This window comes from Humulus lupulus, chromosome 4 (assembly GCF_963169125.1).
Source record: "Humulus lupulus chromosome 4, drHumLupu1.1, whole genome shotgun sequence".
NCBI classification, from domain to species: Eukaryota; Viridiplantae; Streptophyta; class Magnoliopsida; order Rosales; family Cannabaceae; genus Humulus; species Humulus lupulus.
In genome coordinates this window covers 136,906,303-136,914,556 of record NC_084796.1, presented here as the reverse complement: position 1 = coordinate 136,914,556, position 8,254 = coordinate 136,906,303, and the positions used below count along the sequence as shown (strand labels likewise).

The 8,254-nt window shown below is 42.0% G+C and overlaps 1 non-coding gene across 1 annotated transcript; it reads left to right on the top strand.

Moving 5' to 3' along the window:
* The first annotated feature begins 4,559 nt into the window (after positions 1 to 4,559).
* Positions 4,560 to 4,666, top strand: LOC133833640 (small nucleolar RNA R71). Its single transcript, XR_009893009.1, has one exon. It is a non-coding gene; the product is annotated as a small nucleolar RNA R71 (small nucleolar RNA).
* The last annotated feature ends 3,588 nt before the right edge of the window (positions 4,667 to 8,254 follow it).

Genomic DNA, 8,254 nt, shown 5'->3' with positions numbered 1-8,254 from the left:
GGGAACAGCTTCAGCCGTGAGTTGAAAAGTAATACTCGCTGGCCTTCTTCAAACACTCTATGCCAAATTCGCTTGTCATGCCATCTTTTAGTCTTCTCTTTATACAGCTTGGCATTTTCATACAAAAACAGTCTCACCTCCTCAAGCTCATTCAACTGTAACATGCGGGCTTCTCTACCAGCGCCAAGATCATGGTTCAGCTTCTTGAGGGCCCAAAATGCCCGATGTTCCAGCTCGACAGGCAAGTGACAAGCCTTCCCATAAACCAGCCGGTAGGGGGACATTCCGAGAGGTGTTTTGTAAGCTATACGGTACGCCCACAGCGAATCATCTAATCTCTGCGACCAATCCTTGCAGTTAGGATTTACAACTTTTTCAAGAACCCCTTTTATCTCTCGGTTTGACAACTCGGCTTGCCCGTTAGTTTGAGGATGGTAGGCAATAGCAACCTTGTGTTTCACACTGTATTTGGCCAACAAGGCTGCTAAGATCTTGTTCACAAAGTGGGTACCTTCATCGCTTATCAAAGCCCGTGGGGTTCCAAACTGAGTAAACACTTGCTTATGGAGAAACTTCATCACTACCTTGGAGTCATTTGTGGGACTTGCTACTGCTTTGACCCATTTAGAGACGTAATCTACCGCCAATAATATGTAAAGATTGCCAAAAGATGGTGGGAATGGTCCCATGAAATTGATTCCCCAAACGTCAAAGAGTTCCACCTCAAGAATGCAATTCAGCGGCATCTCATTTCTTGCTGAAATATTGCCAACTCTTTGGCAGCGGTCACATCTTCTTGCAAAATCATGAGCATCCTTGAAAATTGTAGGCCAATAATAGCCCGATTGAAAGACTTTGGCAGCTGTTCTTTGTCCCCCAACATGTCCACCATAGGGAGAAGAATGACAGTGTTCTAGGATGCTTGCAACTTCCTCTTCGGGCACACAACGCCGCCTCATTCGATCCGCACACTGCCTGTACAAGTAAGGCTCATCCCAATAGTAGAATCTCACCTCATGGAAGAATTTTTTAAGCTGCTGTTTAGTAAAATCTGGGGGCTGTAATCCACTCACCAAATAATTAACAACATCGGCATACCATGGAGCAGTCTCTTGAGTTAAAACCAGCAGCTGTTCATTAGGAAATGTTTCTTGAATTTGCATCTCATCTTTACTGTCACCACTTGCTTCCAGCCGAGATAAATGATCAGCCACTTGGTTTTCAGTGCCTTTCGATCTCGAATTTCTAAGTCAAATTCTTGCAGCAAAAGAACCCAACGGATAAGTCTTGGCTTGGCATCTTTCTTGGCAATGAGGTACTTGATTGCTGAATGGTCGGTGTAAACAATCACCTTCGTTCCAACAAGATAAGACCTGAATTTGTCAAAAGCAAACACCACAGCCAACAACTCCTTCTCGGTGGTTGAGTAATGCATTTGAGCATCAATTAGTGTCTTGCTTGCATAATAAATAGAGTCAAAAATCTTCTCTCTTCGCTGCCCAAGTACCGCCTCAATAGCAAAATCACTAGCGTCGCACATTAGTTCAAATGGCAAAGACCAATCGGGAGCAACAATGACTGGGGCAGTAACTAATGCCTTCTTCAATGTAAAAAATGCTTCATGACAGTCTTTAGTAAACTCAAACTGGCGGTTTTGTTCCAGCAATGAACAAAGGGGTTTTGAGATCTTCGAAAAATCTTTGATGAACCGCCTATAGAACCCTGTATGCCCCAAAAAACTTCTAATGCCTTTTACGGTTGTCGATGGTGGCAATTTCTCAATCACTTCCAGCTTTGCCTTGTCTACTTCAATGCCCTTATGAGAGACTTTATGGCCCAAAACTATGCCTTCCTTCACCATAAAATGGCATTTCTCCCAGTTGAGAACCAAGTTTGTCTCCTCACATCTCTCTAAAACTCGCTCCAAATTAGCCAAGCAACTGTCAAAAGACTCCCCAAATACTAAGAAGTCATCCATAAAAATTTCAAGAATATTTTCTGCCATGTCTGAGAAAATCGCCATCATACACCTCTGAAAGGTGGCGGGGGCATTGCATAAGCCAAACGGCATCCTCCTAAAGGAAAAGGTGCCGTAGGGACAAGTGAATGTTGTTTTTTCCTGGTCTTCCGAAGCTATAGAAATCTGGTTATAACCTGAATATCCGTCAAGAAAACAGTAAAATTCCTTTCCAGCCAACCGATCCAACATTTGGTCAATAAATGGCAGCGGGAAATGGTCCTTCCATGCAAACTCGCCAACCAATCACCGTTCTTGTGGGAATCAACTCATTGTTATCATTAGTCACTACTATAACTCCTCCCTTTTTAGGGACACACTGAACTGGGCTGACCCAAGAGCTGTCTGAAATCGGGTACACAATGCCATAATCCAGCCACTTAATCACTTATTTCCGAACTACCTCCTTCATGATGGGATTCAACCTTCATTGCTGCTCAATAGAGTTATTACAGCGAGCTTCCAGCAGTATTTTATGCATACAAAACGTCGGGCTAATGCCTTTTATGTCTTCCATAGTCCAGCCGATTGCCCTCTTCTGCTTCTTTAACACTTCTAGCAGTAAACATTCAGCTTCAGCATCCAAATACGCTGAAATAATCATAGGCAGCGTTTCATTGTCCCCCAAGTAGGCGTATTTTAAATGGCTAGGCAGCGGTTTAAACTCCAGTTTTGGTGTTTCTTGGATAGAGGGCTTTGGAGGCTTAAAATTTCCTTCCGACAGATTTAAAGACTCAAAATGCTTGCTGAATTTCATGGCTGGTTTGCTGGACTCTACCCAAGTGACTTGGGACTCCTCTTCATTGCTAGATTCTTCATCATCCTCAAAGATATTCAGCCCCAAATCAGCCTTGCAAATTTCTTTATTAAAGGTTTCAGCCACAAGTGTCTCAAGTACACTCAAACTAGAACATTCTTCTATGTCATCCGGAAACTTCATGGCTTGGAAAACACTAAAGGTCACTTGTTGATCGTTCACCCTCATGGTAAGTTCTCCATTTTGCACATCAATCAAAGTCCTCCCTGTGGGAAGAAATGGCCGCCCCAATATTATGGGTACTTCTCGATCCGCTTCATAGTCAAGAATGATGAAATCGGCCGGGAATATGAACTTGTCAACCTGCACTAGTACATCCTCAATCTTCCCTTCCGGATGAGCCATTGATCTGTCCGCTAACTGCAATGTAACTGTGGTTGGCCGAGCTTCACCAATGCCCAACTTCTTGAAAATAGACATAGGCATTAGATTAAAACTCTCACCCAAATCGCATAAAGCTCTTCCCACATCTCTCCCACCAATGGAACATGGAATTGTAAAACTGCCTGGATCTTTTAATTTAGGAGGAATTTTGATTTTCAACATAGCACTGCAACCTTCTGTTAGAGCAACTATTTCGAACTCACCCAGCCTCCTTTTCTTTGTCAAAATATCTTTCAAGAACTTCACGTAGTTGGGCATTTGCTCCAAGGCTTCCACTAAGGGAATATTGATATGGAGCTGCTTCAAAACATCAGAAACTTCCTGAATTTCCCATCTTGCTGCTGTTTTTTAAACCGTTGAGGAAATGGTGGAGGTGGCTTGTGTAAAGTCTTTTCTGCAGCAGAATGCTGACCCGATGCTGTATCAACTGGGCTGAATTCAGCAGCTGAACTTGCTGGTTTTTTACTCATTTCCCCTTTGGTTTGGATTGAAGTGGGCTCCTTGTTGCCCTTTGTTTTCTCATCATTAATTTCCAGAATTTTCCCACTCCGTAGATTAATTGCTTTGCAGTGTTCTTTACCATCCCTCCTTGGATTCTCGGTATCACTAGGCAAAGAACCTTAGGGCCTATTTTTCAGATCATTGGCCAGTTGCCCCAACTGAATTTCCAGATTGCGAAGAAAAGCTGCTTGGTTCTGAATCACATCATAATTCTTTGCCATATAATCTCTCATTAAACTCTCCAAGGAACTAGATTGAGAGCCTTGAGATTGGTGAGGTTGTTGAGCCCTTGGTTGTTGAGAAAAACCTGGTGGACATGACTGTTTCCCTTGTGCTGGCGCTCCACTTGAACTTGCTCCTTGACCCCCCCATGAAAAATTTGGATGTTGCCTCCACGCTGGATTATAAGAATTTGAATATGGGTTGTTGTTGCGGTTGAAGTTCTGATTACCCACATAGCAAACTGAGGCTGGATTTGAAGGGCAATTCTCAAAAGTATGCCCATCTCCACAATAAACACATGAAATTTCTGCACTTTGAATGGCAGCGGCTGGCTGAGTATTTCCTCCCAAACTCATATTCTTCAAGATGTTGGTCATTGAGACCATTTGAGCTGTTAGAGCCGTTAATGCATCTACTTCAAGAACTCCCGCCACCTTTCTACTTGTAGGAGCTCTAGTGTTTGACCATTGATAGTTATTACTTGCAATCCTTTCCAAAATCTCAAATGCTTCGTTGTAAGACTTGGAAAGAATGGCTCCATTGGTTGAAGAGTCCAAGACCATTCGAGAGGCTGCATTGAGACCATTGTAGAATGTCTCCATTTGTATATAATGTGGGATACCATGGTGTGGACATTTTCTTAAAAGCTCTTTGAATCTTTCCCACGCGTCACTAGTGGACTCATCTTCCAGCTGCTGAAACGACATAATCTCACTTCTAAACTTTGCATTTCTCGTGGGAGGGAAGTACTTTCTTAAAAAAATTTCAGCCAAGTCATTCCAATTTGTCACCGAATCGGGAGGAAGGGTGTTGAGCCATGATCTAGCTCAATCCCTTAAAGAGAACGGGAACAACTTCAATCTTAGCGCCTCTTCGCTTACTCCTTGTAACTTGAAAGAATCGCTCACCTCCAAAAATGAGCGAAGATGGAGATGAGGGACTTCCGTGGGCATCCCACTAAACTGCCCAACTGTTTGGAGCATTTGAAACATGACAGGTTTGAGCTCAAACTGGGGTGCTTGTATTTCGGGCCTCACAATGCCCGAATTGAGCTCGTTGAACATAGGGGCAGCGTATTCCCTTATTGCTCTGGCTCTATCATCCGCCAAAACAATAGGATTTGCTATGTTCTGGGCACCCCCTTCATCTCCAACATTTTCAGCCATATTGTAGCGGCTGTTAGCCTTTTGTGCCTTTCTCCTTTTTCTGAAAGTACGTTCAATTTCGGGGTCAATAGGAGCAAGTTCAGATTCGTCTTGTTCGTTCATGCACTAGATTAAACCTGAGAAACGCACAACCCAAACAAGCAGAATTAGAAACAACAGAAATAAATTGCAAAATAGTTGATAATACAGAATTTTAATTTTCAATCCCCGGCAACGGCGCCAAATACTTGTTGCGTAATTTTTAGCAAATAAAATGTGCATGTGTGCACAGTCAGCAACAAGTAATATAGTAGTAAGTTGAGTATCGTCTGCACAGGGATTGCAAAATCAAGCAAGTGTAAAACCAACTAATCAATAATTTAAAATTAAAGGAAGAAATTATGAGAATGATTGTACTATCAATCTGAAATTAAATGACTGCAATTAAATCTATTTAAAAATATAACTAAAATGATAGAAAAATTGAATTAAAGAAAAAGTGCTTATGGATTAATAGATCTGAATAGCTATTTCCCGCTATGTTAATCTGCCCAGTTGTTACAGCATTCATTCGGCAAAGTTGCACAGAGTTAACAGAATTCTAAGATAAGCACGTGAGATTTTCCCAAAACTCAGTGAATTAATTCTACAACTTGATTTAATACATTCCTATATTTAATCAGGTTGCAAAACAACAATTACACACCAATTCTCAAGTTATACAAGGTAGCAAAATATTCCTATTTTACTCACTAAGAACAACCTAAACATGGTAATTCTCTTGCATCATCCAAGTAATTTCCACTAGATATAACCTTTCCAGAATCAGATCTAGCTAAGCAAATTGTTAGTCATGGCCAGTAATTAACAATCATTTAACATTCATCTCACTTGAATGAACAAAGGCAAGTTACTAAACTCATGTAATTTTCATCATTAATTCATAACATTGGGTTCCATAGCCATTCAAATCTCAAAAGGATTAGCTCATGTTCAAACTGAAAATTACAACCCAAACCAGATATTGTTCATCCATAACTAATATTCAGTTTCACACAATGTAGAATGAAGAGTATACACTACACAAAAGAAAAATATAGAAGAAAGAGAAGAAGTAGAATCAGTTGCTATCGTCCTCCTCCTTCTTTGCTCGTGGATATCCTCTTTTGGGTACTTGATTTTTCTGTGTATATCTCTCTGCAATTTTTCCTTTTCCTCTTTCTTGCTGAGTAAAAACTGTACTGTGTTTTCTATTCCTCCCCTTTGATAATTTCGGCTGTCCTCCCTTAGGGTACTTTTTTCTTCTCCTTACCCTAATTAGAAAGTCCATTTTCCTTTCTTGGTCCATTAGTCCACGCCACCTCAGCCAGCTGACCTAATTTTTAAGTGGGTGCCACATAGGCGCTGAGATAAGTGAAGAAAGGTCAGCTGGCTCTTGTCCACGTCAGTCCCCAATTTCCAGATTTGCTAACACTTCGGCCTCCAGCATTTGAGCAGCATTTCCAGCTTTTTGTCCCCTTTTTCCTTGGATTCCTTAGTTTCCCTTGGCGAGTCAAAAGTTCCTTTCCTAAACAACAAAACACACACAATTATTTAATTAATTACAATTACTACCAACAATTTACAAGACTCTTGAATTAACACACTAACTAGAAAAGAAAGGTAAAAACTAAACAAACTTACAAATAACATCACACTCATTACTCTTTTCACCCAAAATTCAAGTTCAAAGTTAATAAAAATAACTCTAAATCATAGAGTTATTAGGGGGTTCGAGGCGAAGTGGTCATTTGGAGCAGGGTCGATTTGAGCACTAATTTGAGGGTCCAAATGGACTTCAAACATGGTTGCTTTGGACCTTCCAGGGACTTGAGGCGTGAGAGGTGGGTTTTTTACCGGTGTTGAATTTTGAGCATCCACACTTGCCCCCCAGTCTAGGAGAGGACCATTAGGTGCTCTGGTAGACTCTTCCTTTTGATTCTTATAAATAGGTCCTCATACGAAGCCTATTATTTACACTTCACCTCCTTAGCTTAGTGGCATTTAGATCCTTGCTCCTTTCAAGAGGTAAGGGGTTCAATCCCCCATAACCTCACTTTTAATATAGTTTTCTCCTTTTTTTTTATATAAATTTGGGCTAATTTTTGGTTTGTCTATATCCCTTCATATATTTGGAGGCTAACACATCTTTTTTGTTTATTTTTGCAGACGCGTACTTTCGACCATTTGGCACTTTTTGACCGTGACGGTACTTTTGGCCCCCAACCTCCTTTTGACCACGACAGCGTTACATTTTTCCTGCTTGAGGTATATTCTCTTTTTCCCTTATGCTTATTGGGTCCACATTAGCACAACTCGAGATGGGGTATTTTGGCCTGAGCCCGTCGTGAGTTAGCCTTGAGGCATGCCCCTTTATTCACACCCCGTAGCGGGTCATTTAGAGTGTTTGTGCCTAGAAGTTTTGAGCCCATTCCTTTGTGTTTTGTAGCAATCCTCTCATTTATACGTGAACCCTTTTTGCTTTCGGGACGAGGTCTCATGGTAAGTGACGGTCCGTTCGGCATTCCTCCTGGGGTTGAGTTTGTTGACTTGTCTTCAGACTCAGAGTCCCCTGAGGAAAACCCTTACCAAGACCATGACACCTTAAGGCAGGCCCGTATTCGTCATCTTGAGCACCTTAAGGCAGGCGTAAAATTTGGGTGGTAGAGAGCGAAATTGACTCGGTGTTGAGGGGAGACGGAGGACCTTCCCCTCCTGACCTTAGTGACCATGTAGCAAGCCTTAGGGTGGCCCTTTTAGATTTGCAGGGGGAGTTGGAGTTTATGGAGGGACATCTTCCGCCTGAGCCTTCTAGCCCATTCTTGCCTGATGACTGTCATGGGGCTGCTTCTGCTTCTCTTTAGCCCTTATTTTTTATCTTCCCTAGCTTAGCACTTCCGCATCCGTTGCCTCGGTGGAAGACTCTTGCTAGGAAGAGAAAATGGAGGGTCAAGTGTTCTATCTCTTGCTCACCTTTTTCTTTGGGTTTTGCAGATATGCCGAAGGAAGGATGACGACAGGTGTCCATTAATGAACAGGACGATGCCCCTTTATTGGCATCCACCCTGGTGTCCCACGTGTCAGAAAATAAACTGATGGAAATTGTAAAGCACTACCGTATTCCTCCGG